General features: G+C 36.9%; 1 protein-coding gene and 1 long non-coding RNA gene across 2 annotated transcripts in view; one reads left to right on the top strand and one right to left on the bottom strand.

The window, feature by feature from the left end:
• Positions 1–5,429: 5,429 nt before the first annotated feature.
• LOC140149959 (uncharacterized) lies at positions 5,430–9,887 on the bottom strand. The gene is made up of 2 exons (XR_011858786.1): positions 9,660–9,887; positions 5,430–6,025 (listed from the first exon to the last, which is right to left on the bottom strand). It is a non-coding gene; the product is annotated as an uncharacterized lncRNA (long non-coding RNA).
• Positions 9,888–14,216: 4,329 nt separating this feature from the next.
• The window catches only part of LOC140151568 (alpha-N-acetylgalactosaminide alpha-2,6-sialyltransferase 2-like), a 31,071-nt gene continuing 24,753 nt past the window's right edge, over positions 14,217–20,534 (top strand). The window contains exon 1 of the mRNA XM_072173958.1: positions 14,217–14,331. The gene's annotated coding sequence lies outside the window, so the exon portion shown is untranslated. The remainder of the gene's footprint in view (positions 14,332–20,534) is intronic.

Here is a 20,534-nt window from a genome sequence, read left to right as displayed (position 1 = left end):
CACTTTGAAGCGAGAATGGCAATCTATTCGAGATTGCTATGGCGTTTCTTGATACCAACTTTTTCCCAAATTTAGAAGAAAGTTTCCTGTCACATGTGAAGCATTGCTCTGTCCGTTTATGTACATGCCACTCAACAGGCTTGGTGTAATGATAGTATGAAGGATTGCTTCTCTTCTTTATACATATTGTGTAACATTTGGGACACATTAATGTTGGATGAGTGTCCATATCATCTTTAGTACAGTCAACCCCAAATGCTGATAAAATTTCAGCTCTATATTTGGTCACTAGCTTTGGTGGATGCTCATGTTCATGTCTTTTTACGACGCTTCATTAATTTTAGTCGTTCTCCACATATGGCAGAGACTGCCCAGTGCATTTCTATGAAATTCCATGACTTAATTCTATAAAAAATATACACGAATAAGCAGATTTTTGTGAGAGCTGACAAACATATGGCAGTGAAATTGTACAAAATAATGCATGCACACATACTGGTCTGAGATGTTGGTGTGTCTAATGCACGAGCCCCAAAGGGGGAGTGCATCAACATCTATGTACAAGTGCATTATTTTGAAAATTTTCTTAAGCCACAAGTGATTTACATTTACTGTATCTCCTTGAATAGTCGCCCCCAGGGCGCTATGCGTTTTCAAAAGGTGGCGTTTATTAGAGGTCATTTTTGGAATGATAATTCCCGTTAAAATCATTAGGTTAATAGCTTAAAACTCGAGATGAGATGACGAACTATGAACTTAGGAAAGATAACTTCCGGTTCACTTTCGGGTTTACGATAAGATTTTCGCTAACTACTGACACCATGTGTGCACCTGGTAAGCTTACTACACAAGATAGCATGGAAACACTAGGAAACATGGTTGAAAGAAGAGGTAGGGGCGTTTATTTGACGGGGTGACTATTCAAGGAAATACGGTATTAACCTATTTCATACATGTACACATGAAACAAATCATGTGTTATTTTTTACGGGATATGTTACTAGCAGGGTGCAGGGCTTGTCACTTGCGGTGGCAGGATGAGTTATTTGTGGGGTGCAAGATGAGTTACTTGTGGTATGAGTTACCTGCAGGATGGGTGAATGGACAAACTTAATACAGGTGGATTATGTGGTGTGGGTGGATTATGTTTAGTAACTTCAGGTACTTTATTTGCATCAACTTTTTAAACCCTTGGGAACATCAACACGATATAGGATTCTTGAATGCCTTCACACACATAATTTTTTAAGTTGAGTGCATCCCATGGTTTAGAAAGTAGAGCAATGCGCTGTCCATTCGCTCAATATGCTCACATATTCAGAAAAAAGCATCCTGCAATAAAGACCATGCACTAAAAAAAAGTAACTACCACGGTAAACATAATTCATTACGCACCCCCTAATCCACCCTTAATTCGTTCTACTCTGTAGGTAAATCACCCCACAGGTAACTCACCCTGCAAGTAAGACATCCAAAAAACAGCCTGCACCCAACACCGGAGGGAGTTCTCCTGATTGAAGGTATACGGGGATGTGCCACGGTTTTGGGGTACCTTTTCAGCAATTTTGGTATATCAATGGGTGGGTTTTCAGTGGAGACCAATTGGGCCAAAGTACCCTAAAAACGATGGGTGGCAAAATCAGCAAAAAGTAAGTATAGAGAAAGTCGGCATCCGAAAGTCTGTGTGGCACATCCCGTAAATTTTTTTTCAACGAACACCCCGACCCAACACCCTCAATTCAGTTCTCACTATTGAGTTGGTACTCTTTGGGTGTAATTTCTGTGATCCATGTGGGTATTAGAACAGAACTTATAAACAGACGATAATTCCAAATAGTGAATAACTTCTCTTTGAGGAATATCACATTGGTTGTATACCTCAAAATCTCAGGTGTGCAGTTGACAGATTAGTATCTAGACCTCCGGGCATCCATCCCTGACCATAGAGTTAGGTAAAGCCTAATGTCCATGGTAATTTTGGACTGTCTGAAAGTGTGTTGCTATGAATGGAGAAATGGAATTCCCTCATGCATACAACTGCATAATTTCTGTGGCGTTACTTAGCTCCCACTTAAGTTGCGCGGCTTAGTGTGTAGACCTGATATTATGGAAAACGAGGATGTTTGATTTGCATTTTGTTAAAAACTTTATGCAGTGTCAACTACACTACGCACACATAAGTCAGTAGTCTAGATACTTATTTGTCAATGAACACCTCCCTACACAATTTTTGTCTGCAATAATTGACTTGTTGTCAAAACCATGTGATTGTTAAGCAAATGTAGTAAAAAACTATGTGATTGTTGACACATTGGCATTGCAAAAGTCATATAAAAGATTTAATATGTAACAAAATTGTACTGCTGGTACGTAATAGACCTAATGTTAATGTTATAGTATTTACTAATTTTGAAAAAAGTTTTCGAAATTTTTTTTGATCCCCCCCCCCTATTTTTCTTTATTATTGAGCGCCATTGATGCAAAAAACCAATCATGCGGGATGTAAGATGCAAATAGCAACCTTTTGCTAGTTTTTTTTGGGGGTGGGGTGGGTGTCAGGGCACTATCATGGTCAAGTTATTCTGGTTGGGCCAGAGCGGGAAGCCTGTTTGACATTTTGAAAGTTACTTTTTTAACTAGTGTCGTAATCTTTAGACTTTTGGTACCAAAAATTGGTAAAAATATTATTAGCCTCCCTCCCCATCTTCAGAAATGTGAAAACTTCACCCTCAGTATTTCTGAAGTCTGAACACACTACATTGTAGGTTTTATCATCTATATCAGGGGTGGAACCAGGAATTTTTAACGGGGGGGCAAGCCACCGCTCAGACTTGGCGCCCACACAAAGTCTGGTGCCGCTCTGCAAATATACACCGCTCTGCAATAAGCACCTGTATATTACCTCAAAAGTCTTGTATTTTACTTGTAGGATTTGTATAATCACATTGTGCAATACAAAGTGCAATATATCAAAAAAAAAGATTTTTAGTGACTTTTATGCTCAATTTTCTTAAAGCAATAATGTGATTTGCATAATCCGCTTTTAATTTTGAGCCAAACAAATGAGGTATAACGAAGAAAATTGCAATTCATTCCAATGCCTACAATGCGTGTACTACGCCGCTGATCGTCGACTTAGAATAAAACCGGTCGCCCGGTTTTAATACAAAAGGTTCAATTTTACTGTTATTAAAGCACTTCAGGCTTAGTCTTTTACATGGTATTTTAGTATACCACTGGGCATTATAATTATGCAAAAAGTAGAAATCCGAGTAAAATCGAGGGCATCGCTATGAAGCAAATCACACATTATGGCTTTAATTGAGCAATTCAAAGTGTTTATTTCTGTGTGTTTTATATCTTGTGCCATTATTGCTTAAATATTTCATTCTTATTGACCTTATAAATGTGTATTTTTATATTGTAACTTATTGTACATGTAAATTGGCCTACGGGCCACAAATTGGCAATAAAATGATATCAATCAATCAATGTATTTTGTTACTATTGTTTCAGATAATTTTAACACGATATGATAATAAAAATGAAAAGGCAAATATTTTCTGTGATTTATTGATGTTGTCCTTTTATAAACGTGATTTAACCATTACCATGATAATAACAAAAATAATTTATAGGGGCCTCACGGGACTAACATTAATTTATTGCTTGATTAAATTGTGATGTACTTCTAGTTTTTGTTTTTTATTAATTAATCATTTAATTGCTTGAGGTAGGGCCTACACCTTCCTGATTAAATAAAATCACAATAATTATTGTTTAATTTTAGAAAGGATTCAACCGTTTTTATTAGTTAGATTATGGGCATACCCCCCGCATAATTGATAAGTGAGTGTCATAAAAGTGAACCATTTTGACAAAATTCACTTAAAAATCACTCCAGATCGAGATTATTGTTCATTATAAAATTATTGTTTCTAAGGGGCTGTGCAATAATTTATGAGCACCCTGTAGGGGGCAGCCCAATTTGCAAACCTTAAAATGGTCTAGATAGGCCTATGTTGCGAGTGCAGCGAGTAGGAAAATTGCATATTAAAGGGTTTCCGTACTGTTTTCCTAAGGGGGCTGGCATTTTCTTCGGAGGGGGGGGGGTCACAAATATGTCAGTGACCGAGTCAATTTTTATGACCCCCCTATCAAGGGCAAAAAATTTTACGACCCCCTATCGCTGGGTCGAAAAATTTTATGACCCCCCTTCCAACTACACAATTATTCATTGCGGAACTAAGGCGCGGAGCGCGTCAAAACTTAAAAGTGAAAAAAGTGTGTGGCGCGTTAAAACTTTTTATTGTAAGTGTAAAGAAGGTGCCCGAACGTGTAAAAATTTTGAATAGATTGTATGCACATTTCTATTGCAAAGTTAACGAATCTTGCATACAAGAAGCGCATAAAAATTTTGAGTCACCAGCCCTTAATAATTCTATAACCCTCCTATTTTAGGTGTTAAAAAATTATAACCCCCTTATTTTTGGTCTGAAAATTCTATGACCCCCCCAGTATTTTTGGGACCCCCCTCCCCGAAGAAAATGCCAGCCCCTAAGCCTTTTTAGAGTGTTTAATTAAAAAGGCGGTCCATGAATGTGTGCAAAAAAACGCTTCCACCCTCCCTCTTGGCTTGCCAAAATTGCTTCCCCCCTCCTTTCGCTCACCAAAAATGTATTGCCCCGCCCCAATTTTACCCTCCCACAGGGCTCATAATTATTGCACAGCCTCTTAGGGAAGTACAACGTTTACTTTTATATTCAAGCAAACGTATTTTATTTTGCTATTTCATCTAATTAATGACTGTATCCTCAATCAGAGATAATCAGGTAATGCATCCTTGGCAACCTACACCTGGCAATTTACCGCACAAGAAGTGAATTTTTCGGACTTCATGAGTGATGCAAAAAATTCAAGTTATTATTTATATTAGGTGTTATGCACTGTAAATTCTTAATTTATCTAGTACAAATTAAATATACATGATAAGAAACTACAATTTTATGGAATTATTACTATGCAAATACCAATAATTAACCTCCATGTAGGTTATGACTAACACTAACTTTATGCATCAACTAGACGGTACATTTTATATTGAGCTGTCGATTGCTTCGCGACGAGTTGAGTGTCGCCGGTGAGGCATATTTTACATCAGTAAATCCAGATTTCTAAGAGGAGAGCAGATAAAACACATACATCTTGAGTTAGCCCTTAATGTTACTTAAACATGACATCAGTCACTTCAAAAAACAACATGTCCATTTTCTGTAAATGGCAATCGTTCATCCACGTAATTTACCACAGTTCAACATAGAGGTAAGCGTTCCTGGCAAAAAAAAATTCCCCAAAACTCGTTAAATTATGTCTAAAATATCTAAGTTATTGATCACACACGAAATAAATCCCAACACAAGATATAAAAGTCATGTCTGTTGTTATTTTATTTGCATTTTATTTTAACGACATGTGACATTTCCGTATGGACTAATATCATACAATATTTAAAATGTGTTTCTAAATTACAACTGGACGAATAATAGAAACGTTGACGATCCTTGGATCGAAGGAATGCTGCCCTCTATATTTTAATAAATGTCCTATACGCCAGTGGTTAACCGACCAAGGTGAGTTCCAAGTGAAACGTATTTGAAGTCAAACGGACTTTGCAGCAGCAACTTGCCGTTTCCACCTACAGATAAAACCCAGGTCAGAGGATCGATAACATCTAGAGTGTTTTGTAAATATGCAAATTCGGTGCTGTTGAAATCGACATCTAAAAAATTCAACTTCAAGTAGAGAAATCTCGTCTTTGCCGTAAGAGTTTCGTTGAATTGACTGCTTGATCCACTTGTAGCCACTAAGGTACAATCACAGTTTATGTTTTCAAAGCAAAGCGAATGAGTGAAGCAGAATAGAAAAAGGATGGAAATTGGTCGCAGAGAAGCCATATTAATCGGCGAACGTTAATGTTATGCTCTTCTTACAGAAGTTGGTTACTTAAATGGCGATATGTCAAGTTCTGAAAGGTAAAACAGTAAAACAAATTATTATATTGTTATTTACTTGGCATAGCGCCTATGTGACATTACGCAGTTTCTTCCACTGAGGTGCGAATGAGAACTTAAATATTTGCTTTAACTGCGGCGATTTGCACAAACGCAATTATTGTTTTCTAATAAATACTGAAAATAAACAATGCATTTTATTTCCTTATTTATTTACATTTCGAATACAAATGTTTCTCATATTGAACGTAAAACAATTCCACTGTTTCTTTTTTACACTTTTAAGTAATTCTATGCGTATGAATTTTTCATTTACACAGTAAATGTATATGACAGGTTTACTGGCCCAAACATCAAAGTAAACACATAAACACAAAGATTAAACATAAGATTAAGCAAGAAATTAATCACATGCGCATTTTGATAGTAACTGTTAAAAGAATCTACAGCTAAGACTGTTTATACCCTTGTGTTTATGTGTTTAACTTTTGGTCACTATGGTTTAACTGTCTAGCTAGGCCTATACTGTGTAGTGAAAATTTACCTAAAAGAACTGTTTTAGGTGCTGCAGGAAACCTAAACACCTAACCTTTTTAGACCTGAAAAAGGCCTTCGACACGGTCAATCACCCTATCTTGCTCTCGAGACTTCAGGGTGTTGGTGTTTGTGGACTGGAACTACGCTGGTTCTCCTCATACTTGGGTGAAAGAAAACAGGCTACCAAAGTGGGTAATTCATTTTCTGAACTCGCACCTGTGACATTTGGGGTACCCCAGGGGTCAATCCTTGGGCCTCTTTTATTTACAATATATATCAACAATCTCCCTACAGTTGTCAAGAATTGCAAAATAAACCTTTATGCTGATGATACTGCCATTTTCTTTGCCAGTAGAAATATTGATGAAGTAAATGATGTATTGAATTCTGGTATGCAAAGTGTTGCTAAATGGCTTCACCAACATAGGCTCACTTTGAATGTTAATAAAACCAAAACTATGCTGTTTGGATCTGCTCGTAAACTTGCATCCTCTGGCCCTCTTACTGTTCATATCAAAGATCAGCCCCTTGAGTGTGTCCCACATTTTAAGTATCTTGGCATTATTTTTGACCAGCGGTTAACTTGGGAACACCAAATTGATAAAATCTGCATGTCACTTTATAAATATATTGGTCTTTTTGCTGTTTGGATCTGCTCGTAAACTTGCATCCTCTGGTCCTCTTACTGTTTATATCAAAGATCAGCCCCTTGAGTGTGTCCCACATTTTAAGTATCTTGGCATTATTTTTGACCAGCGGTTAACTTGGGAACACCAAATTGATAAAATCTACATGTCACTTTATAAATATATTGGTCTTTTTTACCGTATCAGAAAGTTTTTAGCTGTTGACACCCTGAAGTTGTTGTATACATCCGTTGTTTTACCTAAAGTTGATTATTGTGATATAATTTGGTCAAATGCAGGCTTAACTCTCCTGAACAGGTTGGATCGCCATCAAAAACGTCTCGGTAGAGCAATCATTGGCGTCCCAATGCGCACTCCAACTCATTTTGTCTTTGATTCCCTAAACTGGGAACTTTTTTCTGATCGTCGTAAATATCATATCTGTCTCAATGTTTTTAAATGTCTTGGGGGCTGGTACCCCCCAACCTGTGCAATATTTTCACCAAGTGTATCAATGCTTATAGCAATTATAGTACTCTCAGATCATCAACCTCTGGGAATCTGGTTATAAATAAGATGCGCACTGAGACTGGCAAGAGAACTTTCCTTTTCAGGGGGGCCAAGACCTGGAATGATCTTCCCCGAAACATTAAAAATCCCCTTCCTGTCAATGCAAATGTTTTCAAGAACATATACAGCCTGTCTCAAAAAAAATTGTGCAAGTGAAAAGCGCCCTCTCTGGCAATTAGGAAAACCGCTGTGACATGATGCTTGCATCAACGTCAAGGACGTAGTCTTAGCTCTCAAATGCCGTTTGTTCTGTTCAATTTGCTTGTTTTAATCTCGAGATATGTTTAATTAAAGGCGAAAGGGTAAAGTCACAATTCACTTTTACTAGGGAAGAGGGCTTTACATGTAACAGTGATAGCATCAAGTTTATCAAGAGTTCCTTCGTGAAATCAAAAGAATGCATCAATTACACAATACAAATATTTTCTGACTGTTTTTACTGTTTTATCATGATGCAGGAATGATGATTCTCTTTTTCCACTGTAAAGAGCTTAAAAGATAAATACATATTTCACATTCTGCTGTAAAAATTTAATACATGTGCACGTCAATGATTTTATCATGGTAAATACTGTTCTCTTAGTCACTTCAGACATGTTAAAAGACAAACAAATATTGCGCACTTTTACATGTTATTTAGGTTAATGAACGCGTATTACTTGTTGGGAGAGATATTAGGCAAAATAATGCACGTGCGCTGATGTTGTTGCGTCTAATGCATGCGCCCCGAAAGGGGGGGAGTGCATTAGAAGCATCAACTTCAGCTATCATTGATTTACATGTACAGCTCTCTCCCCTAGTAAAAGTGGCACAATTGTGATTTTACCCTTTCGGTGTTAAATAAACATATCTCGAAATTGGAACAAGCAATTTGAACAGAACAAACGGCATTGGAGAGCTAAGACTGCGTCCGTGACGTTGATGTAAGCATTATGTCACAACGGTATTTTCTAATTGCCAAAGAGGGCGCTTTTCACTTGCACAATTTTTTTTGAGACAGGCTGTATACTAACTTTTATGTATATTTTTAAATACTTTTAAATACATGTTTGTTGTTTATCTGTGTTGTATCCTGGGCAGCAAGGGAGAACAGTGCTGGTCACTGATTGCATGTCCCAGGTTAAAGAAGAAATAAATAAATAAATAAAAATAAATAAACACTTGAATTTATAGAGAGCTGCTTACAGTTTATAACATGAGGTAAACACAGATATATACCTAGTATTTTAATGTACTGATTGAAATGAGCTAACAACTAACAAACAAGGCGAAGTAACGGCCTTGGTAGTCAAACCATAGGCATACTGTTTGCTTTATTGCTTCCTTTACGGTGTATAATTGATAATATCCAGGATTCATATCAGTTCAACCACTTCCATGGTTCAACTAAACGTGAAAAAATAGTGGTCAATAGTAAAGTGTGCAAATAATCCGCTAGTTCTAAAGTTTGCTAGTCCGAAATGTTTGCAATACCCTAACCATTTACTCATTCACCTTACCCTATAACCCGTTTATAATTTATCATCTACGGACTAGCGAAGAGGGCTGCCAATTCTCACGCATTCGGTGAGCAATCTATCACGCTCTCACGTGAAGGTAAAATCCCACGCATCGTGAAGATATAGTTCAAGAATTTTTATAATTTTTTTTCACCGAGGAGATTGTCTCACTATATAAGACTCGGCCTATGCTGTTTGAAGATTCAAATTCAGTCCTTGAGTCATCCAGACCATCATGCATGTTCGACCTCACATTGTGAAAAGCCTCTCTCGAACACAATTAGGTTAATACCTTTTATTTCTTTGTTTTGAACTTTTGACTCTACAAAATTACAATTTCGGGCCCTCAAATGAATTATAAAGACCAGAGCTGAGTGAGACTGAATTGATTTACTTAGAATAAGTATAGCACTTACCATACGATGTGATACGCGTTTGTGTCGTTGAGTCTTTCATGTGTTGTTATTTATCATTGCGAGCACACTGCGGTGCGGGCATGGAACATGAGTGAACCCAAAAACCAAGAAAGGATAAGATAGACAATAATTAACAATTAACAATTATTAATAATTAACAATAATTAATGAAGCCCGTGCGGGATTTTACCAACGCACATCATTCACACGCAACATACTATAAGTTGACCCGGAAATATTGACAGTTCAGGTTTATTTGCACTGGTTTCGCAACGATGAGCATATTCATTATTTCCAAGGTCATTTCGGGTTTCCCTTTAAGGTGGTACTACACCCTTTGATAAATTTGTGACTATATTGTGCATTTTTCTCAAAAAATAATAACACACTGGTAACAAAAGTTATGTATATTATAGGGGCAAGAAATCCAATTACTAGACTGGAATTTCAGTGACTCAAGACAAGCGGTACGTTATTTATGAACCACTTGTCTTGAATTACTGAAATTTCAGTGAAGTAATTGGATTCCTTGCCCCTATAATATACATAACTTTTGTTTATACCAGTGTGTAGTTAATTTTTGAGAAAAATGCAAAATTAGTCACAAAATTTATCAGGGGGTGTAGTACCACCTTAACGTGGGAAATATGACTTATTTTTACCTGTATATTTAATCCAAATATACTTAAATGCTAGTTTAGTACAGGCCTCTGCAGGAAAACAGTACAAGAATTACACTGGACGTGATGAAAATCAATTTGCACATAGCAACCGGGCATAGCAGACAAACCATAGACCAAACAAAATTAAACAGACAAAAAACAACCGACGTTTCGAGCAGATAAACTGGTTCTAGTGACGGTATTCCATTGATAAAAGTTGTTTTTGCAGGTTCCGCACTTCTGTGAGCCATGGAACTGATAGTACGTTTTGGCTATAGAACTTTACCTACTCCTGATGCCTACATTTGCTGTTTTTGCCCCTCTTTGCGTACTATCTAGTATGTATTTTACTTTTTTCCCACGTCAAGTTGGTGTACCTTGCTCTTTTTCTTTCCAGTAAACTCAATACTTTCAAACTTTAATGCTATTGACTTTGGTGTTCCATAAGGATCAATCTTAGGACCTCTATTGTTTATTATCTACGTAAATACCTTACTTTATTGTATAGTACATTGTAAATGTGTAATATATGCTGGTGACACACCGGGTGACACCACACCTCTTTTCAGTTCCACAAATCCAAATGACCTAGCTTCTCAAATGCATTGTAATACGAGCGTATGTTAAAACTATCTCATTGGTTTGAATCATAATCAATTAACTTTAAATATCTAAATTTATGGTATTTGGGACCAAACATATTTATCTGTTTATTTATTTATTTATTTATTTATTTATTTATTTATTTATTTATTTATTTATTTATTTATTTATTTATTTATTTATTTATTTGCGCTTTCATTATACAGGATAGCTCCGTCAGTGGCAAAGAACTGCTATTCATACTCTCAAAAATCTTAAATCATTCAATGATAAAGCGAAAAACTTTGGCAAAAAATGAGGAAAACAGCTGTATTGTCAAAGTAGAGGCCCCATTCAAATACATGTAGCTAATTTGTAAACTGTCAGTATATAAATTACAGATGTCATGTAAATACCTTATTTTGTCTTAAATACGCAGCTTTCGGCTGAACAACTAGCAGGCTATTTTAGCACATCTATATATAACACTTGAATGACAAAGGTACACAAATCTGAATTTTGATGATTTTTACGATTGTCCGGAGCAAAAATCTGTGCCTCCCCTTTTGACGTGCCAAACAACCTTTGCCCCCACCCCACCTTACACATGTAAGATTTAAAACCTTAAATTGTCTTATCATACAGGGTTCAAAAGATATATCTCCCCCCTAAAATTACAAAACATTTCTTTGCATAACTTGACATACATTTGGTTGATTTGAAAAATTTAAAAACTTATGAACAGAGGAATCTGTTTGTAACCCTCCCAATCTTCTTCTTTTTGAAAATCATGTTTTGTTGGTCAAAATAATTACATTTTCCAAAAATGATGTAATGTAACAAAACGTTCTCGATATCAACGTGATCAATGTTTTAATTGATTTAAGTGTTAGTTTATTTTATTAAATTATATATGTATGCATCCGATTACTCAGTCGCCCATGCAATCATCTTTCAGTAAAAAACAATGATTCATTGACATGAATTTTGACATGAATGGGGTTTTCAGTCGGTGTTTCAAAAATGGTAAAACCACTATAGGAGTAGAAATAAGGTTTGTATTAAATGTGATGCTAATTTCTTTCGTTGGCTAGAAGAGATGACAAATTGCAAATGGTAGACTGAAACAATTGTAAAGATCTACAGGAACGGCTCTCTTGAATAAACAATAAAAAGTCGTACATGACAAAGAAGAAATGGCCAACAGAGATTGGAGGTTGGAAGTCAGCTTCCAGCCAATTAAATGCATGCAGCCAATCTCTTGTGGCCACATCATGAGTGTTACACCTTTATCCAAGAAAGCCATCATTTTAAATCAAATTTTGAAAGTAAACCCCCTGTGTAATAAATATGTGTACCCCCCGTTGGTGAATTATAGGGGGAGGCAAAGATTTTTTGGCAGGCCAAAAGGGAGGTAAGCATTTTTTGGCAGGTCGAAAGGGGGGCAAGCGAATTTTGGCACAGATATTTTGGATGTTTCTATATTACCCCCAGAAAGGCGTAGGAAAATTTTAGGAACACATTCAAATATGCAAAATTTCCTGCTCGCGCGCTGCGCTCGTATTACACAAAAGGAATAACTTCCCCTAAAATTACAAAACATTTCTTTGCATAACTTGACACAACTTTTGTTGATTTGAAAATTTCAAAAAGCTGTGAATAGAGGAATCGTTTTTCAACCTTCTCAAATTTGTTTCATTTACAAAAACAATATTTTTGGACAAAAATAATCACATATTCACATAAAAATGATGCTTTCAGAAAAAGTTGCACTTTACCACATTATGTACAAAACTTTCTCGATATTAAAGTTAAGATTGATTTAATTCTTGGTTTTTTCCTTCACTGTCCTTCAGGCACCCATGCAACCACCATTCAGTGCAAAACAAATTAAACAATGATTTGTTGAACTTAATTATTACGTAAAATGAGATTTTCTTTGAAGTTTTTAATCAGCAGTAATGTTGTTTCGAAATGATAAAAGCTAGGAAGGAGAAATCATCTCCACGGGGTGAATATTTACCTGTATTGGGTCGATTGAAGCATCTTGCATTTTGATTTAAAATGATGGCTTTCTTGGATAAAGGTGTAACACTCATGATGTGGCCACAAGATGCATCCAATTAACTGCATGCAGTTGGCTGGAATCTGACTTCCAACCTCCAATCTCTGTTTGCCATTTCTTCTTTGTCATGTACGCCTTTAGAGCCGCTGCGGGGCCGCTGCTATAGATCTTTGCAAATGTTTCAGTCATACCATTTGCAATTTGTCATCTCTTCTAACCAACGAAAGAAATAAGCATCACACTACACACCTTATTTCTGCTCCTATATAATGGTTTTACCATTTTTGAAACACCGACTGAAAACCCCATTCATGTCAAAATTCATGTCAATAAATCATTGTTTTATACTTAAAGAGGATTGCATGGGTGACTGAATAATTGGATACATAAAATTTAAGAAAATAAAGAAACAATTAAATCAATCAAAACATTGATCACGTTGATATCGAGAACGTTATTGTACATTACATGTATAGTATGTTGAAAAATGCAACTTTTTTAAAAGCATCAGTTTTGAAAAATGTAATTATTTTTGACCAACAAAAATGATTTTCAAAAAGAAGAAGATTGGGAGGGTTACAAACAGATTCCTCTGTTCATAGGTTTTTAATTTATTTAAATCAACCAAATGTATGTGATGGTATGCAAAGAAATGTTTTGTAATTTTAGGGGGGAGTTATATCTTTTGAACCCTGTATAAGACAATTTAAGGTTTAAAATTTGGGTTCCCCAAAAGCTTGCATGTGTAAAGGGGGGGCAAAGATTTTTTGGCACGTCAAAAGGGGGGGGCAAAGGTTTTTTGGCACGGCCAAAGGGGGGGAAGCAATTTTGGCAGACCATTTTGAAAATTCACCACCATGGGGTACACATAATTATTGCACAACCCCTAATACTAAATAGTCCTATTTTAATGATGATAATATTATAAGATGATGTTCCCCGGGTGAAGTTCTTATTTTATTTTACTCATATTAAAAGATTTATCATTTTGACACAACCAATAAATCACACAATCTGCTATGGGCAGTGGGCAGAGATATAATAATAGCTAGATGGCAGACCGGGATGGCAGAATAATTTCCGGGAATAATTTATATTTATTTGCCAAGACCTTGGAAAAAGGTCAAAAGTCGCTTCGTGTAGGGTTGTCTGAAACTTTTCGGTCAATGTTTAATACCAAGATTACACACACCGTGCAAACTGCACATGTGCTTTCCTAATACAATTTGCAGAAGTGATTGAGCTCACATTACTGTCAGTTGGAATCGGAGCCGCATACAGAGTAGTACTGTTTATCAGCTCTGTTATCTACGATACACACAATTCGTATCATCGTATGCAAATGAAAATGCGGACGCAGTTGGTAAGTTAGCCTTAGTTTTTCTCTTTAATAGCGACACGTACTAGGCATATACCATTTTCATAAATGGAGATTTGACATCTGAATTTCCTGGTCCGTATAATTATATTGCTCTATTTAAAAGCCCATTCAGTGATTTGCGCATCCCGGCGATTGTAAAAATCATCACAATTCAGATTTTGGTACCTTTGTCATTGTCATAGATGTGCTAAGGGACCGTTCACAAACACTTGTTGGGGGGCCTGATACAAAAAAAAAAAATGTCATCACAAATTTTTTCGGGGCCCCCCTTTCGAGATCTCAAAAATTTCAGGGCTCCCCTTTTGACATGAAAATTATGAGTTAGCCCCATAGAAAAGCATTATAAGTCCCCCTAACTCAATTTTCCCAGGAAAATTTGTGGTCATTTTTTTCAGGCCCCCCTTAGCCCCCTTTTTGCATCAGGCCCCCATGCAGCAAGTGTTTGTGAACGGTCCCTAACATAATGCGCGTATTTTTTTTGGGGCTTTGGGGGCACGAGCCCCCCGGGGTTAAAGCAGGGGCGGCCAAAACGAAGGGGCGGCGGGAAGAAGAAGGGGGGGCAAAAAGAGGGGTGGCGGAAGAAGAAGGGGCGGCAAAAAGAGGGGCGGCGGAAGAAGAAGGGGCGGCAAAAAAGAATTAGTAAAGAAAAAGGGCGGAAAATGTGAAAAAATTGTAATATACATCAAAATGTGTTGCTTTTGGGGCGGTAGCGCATATAAATCTCAACTTTGTCAATATTGCTGCTAATATATTTTGTTACATGTATTTTTTTTTATTTCAAAAATACCTAATGACAATTTGAATGACTTATCCTTCACTTGCAGGCAATATAAACAATCGTAATTTTTCATGAAAGTTCAGACAAAGAATTCATTTTCAATTTTTTGTTCACGCCAGTGAACGTTATAATACCACTTGCTCTGATCTTTCATTTTACCCGACTGCCATTTCTGAGGAGTGATGTGTGTTGAGATGATGGGTTGTAAAATGCAGTTTTTGTGATTTTTTTACTCTAATGTTAATTATTAAAACATCTAAAGTCTGCACAAAAAGTAACTCAGCTGTTATAAATACGCCTATATAGATTCAGAACTAATAATTGTTTTCACAATATTGTAACATAAAAAGAAGGATAAGTTATTTACGCGCATTTTTATACCCCATTTGTCCAATTTTGTTTAATATTGACAATACAACAGTGTTTTTAAAGAAAAATACCCCCAATTTAAAAGTTGCACTTATTTGTATTGATTTGAAGTAAGCACGAAGATAATAGAGAGATTGCGAAATTTACGTGAAACGTGACACGGGAACGCGAACGGCAAGCTACATTAGTCGAAAATCGGTTATTATGCCCTCTAGAGGGTGAAATCTATTGTGAATTGGTCAATCGTGGAATTACCGTAAGGCGATTACGTTGCGGTTGGTAGCAAAAAATGACGTTCCAAAATTACAAAAAAACGCATTATAAAATGCAGAAAAATGTTATGTTTATCATTTTATGAAACGAATCAAAGTATCCTAATAGAACAAGTAGAGTCCGAAATGTAATAAAATCCATTTTGGGGGTTAAAATTTGATCTCGTATAGACAAGAAGAAGTGAACAAATTTTTTCGACGCGAATTCGAACGGGTAGATTGCCTATTCATTTGTGTGTGGAAAATGCCGTCCAAAAATCAGCTTGCGAAGAGGCGTTTTAGGCAAGATTGTGTCGTGTTACGGCATAAATGCGGTATAATTGTCTGTTTGGGACGGGGAACAGAAGTTCGTGCAACGCTATTTTTCGCCTTGCTTTTCCGTTGTGCATTAAACAGCTGTCAAAGTGTTTTGCTTATGGATACTATTCAGCAAGCTCCAAAATGTTTTTAAAACATGATAATGCATGTGTTTTTAGTTTTAGTTAAAACGTTTTGATAACATATCGATGTATGTTTATATAAAAATCATGAAAACTCGTGTTATACTGAAAAATAATACAACAACATTTCAAGCCAAAATTCGAAATGCTATAGTAAAATATCATTTGGCAAACATATTTAAGTGTCTATTGTGTTAGAACGTTTATCAGCAAGTTTAGAACAAAGGGTTTTTTGAATGTTATTAAAACTTTTAATGCCCTTGACCCTCACATAACCTTTAACCCGACATTTAACGTTTTCTGTAATATATTTGTGTTTGCTGGGTAGTAACTAGGCATATTAGATTATCTATTTTCATTTTGCTTTAGAAAGTAAACAGTGTATTATTTATATGATAATGGAGTTTGTTTCTTGTTATTCGAATAATATACACCAAGACTTCCTAGGCATCCAACACCAAACTCTGTTTAGATTATTCAGACAAATAGCATACACGTGTGAACATAGGCCTATACTCATTTTCCAATAGCCCGCAAAACTCAAATATCGCTAATCTGGACTGAATGCTTAGAGCATTATAGATACAGCCAGTCGTATTTGCATATCAATACCGAGGAAAGTAGTTCGATGAAAGAAGATAATCTTCTCTGGTTCGATGCACCCAAGGTGAATCAATGGGTGCTTCCTATTACCTTTAGATTATTTGTCTCAGCATATAGCGCCATCATGATTGCAATTGCGTTTATACGTAGTCTTGGGTCAGACTCTATGCGGCTATCACGAACATACTAGGAACGACGAGCGTTAGGACCGACACAAACTGGCTGTGTAGGAGGCTAGTTTGGATGTGAACGGGACTATGACGTTCTACCGCAAAATGCAGAAATCCGTAACCCGTATGGCGTTTGCAGTGAACGCCTCTCCGCAATCTCTCTAATGGCGGGCTTTACGTGTTTACAGTGCTGGCATTATAACCATTGATCGCTGTAAACTGCAACTTTTAAATTCGGGTATTTTTCTGTAAAAGCACTACTGTGGCGTTAATATTGAACGACATTTGACGAATGGGGTATCAAAATGCATGTAAATAAATCATCCTTCTCGCTATGTTGAAATATTGTGAAAACAATTATTAGTTCTGAATCTATAGGCGCATTTATAACAGCTGAGTTACTTTTTGTGCAGACTTTATATTAACTTTGAAAGTAAATTAAAGGTGGGTAACCTGATTGAAAATCTCATCCCCCACTTTACCTCATCAAAATGCTGATTTTGGTATCAGAAGAAAGCTCATATTTTTCTCATAAACATATTGAAATTTGGCGTTCCAAATCGGTGTATTTCCGAAGAAATCATCAAAAAACTGCCGAATTAGTCAAAACTATGGTATACCATAGTTTTGACTAATTCGGCAGTTTTTTGATGATATCTTGGGAAATACACTGAGTTGGAACTTTTAATTTCAATATGTTTATGAGAAAAATAGGGCCTTTCACTTGAAATCAATATATTACATGATCACGATGATTATCATTAATAAAAACACTGTGGACTTCCAATATCACACTGTATAAATGTCGGTAATTCCATTAGGAATTAGTCACATTTACAAAAAACATTTACATTTTCTTTTTGCATGAGTGCTTGAAAGGAGCTGAAAGGGATGACATTTTATGTTATACGTAAGTTTTAAAGAATTTGATTTTCCAAATATATCAGGTCACCTTCATAATGCGAACTTCATAATGTGGATTTATGTCTTGATGCAATATTTTTGGGGAAATGCATTATTTTGATGATTTTGTTCAATTTTGACCAAAAAATGTTAATTTTACATGGTAGCCCTAAATAGTGGATTATTTTAAAGTTAAGATAATATATGAAATAAAAAGTATACCAAAGCATTAATATAAATGTGTACATCAAAAAGAAAATTAATTATGACAACTCCGTGAAAAGTTTTTGACCTATAACCAAAACTTATGAGCGCACATGATTTCCTCACGGTGAGTTGGGGGTCTCCAGATTTTGGCCTGGCCCAGGACCCCAAGAAAGGTAAATCCGGCCCTATTAATTCTACCCCGGCTGTCACCTTTGTCCAAACTGTTGCACGGGGACCTATGTAACCACAAAGTGACCACTCTAAACATCAATCAATAAGTAATCCCCCCATGAATGACAATTATTCCAAAACGGTTGATCATAATTATACAAAATTTCGGGTATGGGCAGTCGCAGGATTTATTTCTGCGCATTATGACATCTCATTTGTTGCAATGGTCCCAATATCGATGCAGCATCGTAATATTTGAATGCAAGTAGCCTAACCCAAGATTTGAAGTTGCAGTAAAATCCTATTGCCTTGTATTCAGTATCCATGGAGGGAAACGTGACTTCTCTCTAGTCCGGAGGGTCGCTAGTCCGAAGGGTCGCTAGTCCGAAGGTTTTTTAGTCCGAAGGGTCGCTAGTCCGAAAACCAAATTAAGTTCGCTAATCCGAAGGTTCTCTAGCCGAATATAGAATAAGGGTTAGGGTTAGGGTTTAGGTTTAGGGTTAGGGTTAGCAAGCCTTATTCTATATTCGGACTAGAGAACCTTATTTATTATTCGGACTAGCGAACCCTCGGACTTGAAAACCCGATATTCGGACCGGGTATTCGGACAAGCGAACTTTTTCAGAATTCGGACTACCGAATAACCGAATAGTAAATTACGTGTTCGGACTAGCGAACCTTCGCACTAAGGAGCCTTCGGACTAGGGAACCTTCGGACTAGAGGAAATCTGTTCAGCTCTAAATGGATTATCCTTTTTGTGTCATGCATTTTGAGGGGATCAAAACATGTGAAAATCAAATTGAAATATGACGATTTTAATATTTTTCTGACTAACAAGGTCCTAAATGGCATTGCAAGTTGTCCTTTCAGTGGTAAAGCTAGCCTATGTCCTGATTGGGAGAGATGTTACCAACAGATGTAACCCTTGGTCTTACAAGGTCTTCTGAAGGAGTGTAGCGCAGAACTCGCAAGACCACCCAGCCTGCTGTTTTGAGCTTTGCTTCTCCAAGAGAGTTTTCCCAAGCCAATGGAAGATTGTATCTGTCATCCCTATTCACAAACAAGAGAGATTCGAAGTCTAAGCCATATAATTATGTACCGCCCCATCTCTGTGCTCTGCATCATCAGCAAGCTCATGGATGTTGCTGTACAGAACCAACTTCAGAAGTACCTCCGTGGGAGCCAACTGATAGCATGGACCAGAGATATAGAGCACGTATAGTGCGATGGACTGGAGACTTGCCGCATCGATCTGAGGACAGCTTAAGTCTTGCATCTTGATAGTATTACGCTATTTTACATGGCAGCAGCATTTTCATTATATTCACAAAATGGCGGATTTGCATCGTCTGCGATGATTTTACGATTAAATACGGATCAATGTGCGATAAACTGCGATTGTTATCGGAACGAGAACCTATATAAAAGGTAATATAGGCCTTCTGTCATTTAACATAAAAAGACTCCATTAATTTTTAAAATTGTCAAATCCTAAAAGAGTGGTCCAACTCCATCAAATGAGCGTTTGACAAGGTCTGGCATAATGGCCTTTGCTCGAAACACATGGCTAAAGGAGTATCCGGCAAGCTGCTCACCTGGATTGGGAGCAACCTGACAGATCGTTCCATCAAAGTTGTCTTATCTGGCATGGCCAGTCATCAATTACTTCCTACATCAATGCATCAGTTCTCCAGGGGTCAATATTAGGCCCACTTTTGATATCTGTCTTCATTGATGACCTCTACCACTACGCAGATGCTTCCAGCTTGTTTTGTGAGATTACATCTAGAGACAACCCTGAGGGGTCATTACTGCTAGCCTGAACAGAGACATGGAGAAAATGAGGATCTGGGCAGACAGATGGAAGGTGACCTTAGAGCCATCGTAATGTAAGACAATGACAATATCAAGAAGGAGAAACCAACCAGGTTAGATCTTTTGTTTGGTAACACCAAACTAGCTGAGAAGGAGGAGCTGGAGATCCTGGGAGTCATAGTCGACAGCAAGCTGACCTGGACAAAGCATGTTTCTTACGTCTGATCCAGAGCAGGACAGAAACTGGCCGCACTGTTTCTGTGCCGAATTGAACAGGTTTGTGTACAAATGTATGTACATGCATCTCGCTCGTTGTTTGACCGAGTGTGATCGAATTTCACCTGGCGAGATTTTCAAAAGCGACAGTAAAAAGTGGGCATGTGTCGTTCACAAAACCGTATCGTCATCCAATTTTATGTGAATTTCTAGAAAACATGTGTAAACCTAAATCTGAAA

Source organism: Amphiura filiformis, chromosome 4 (genome assembly GCF_039555335.1).
Source record: "Amphiura filiformis chromosome 4, Afil_fr2py, whole genome shotgun sequence".
NCBI lineage: Eukaryota > Metazoa > Echinodermata > Ophiuroidea > Amphilepidida > Amphiuridae > Amphiura > Amphiura filiformis.
The sequence above is the reverse complement of the archived record's forward strand: the minus strand, read 5'-3'. Positions and strand labels throughout refer to the sequence as shown.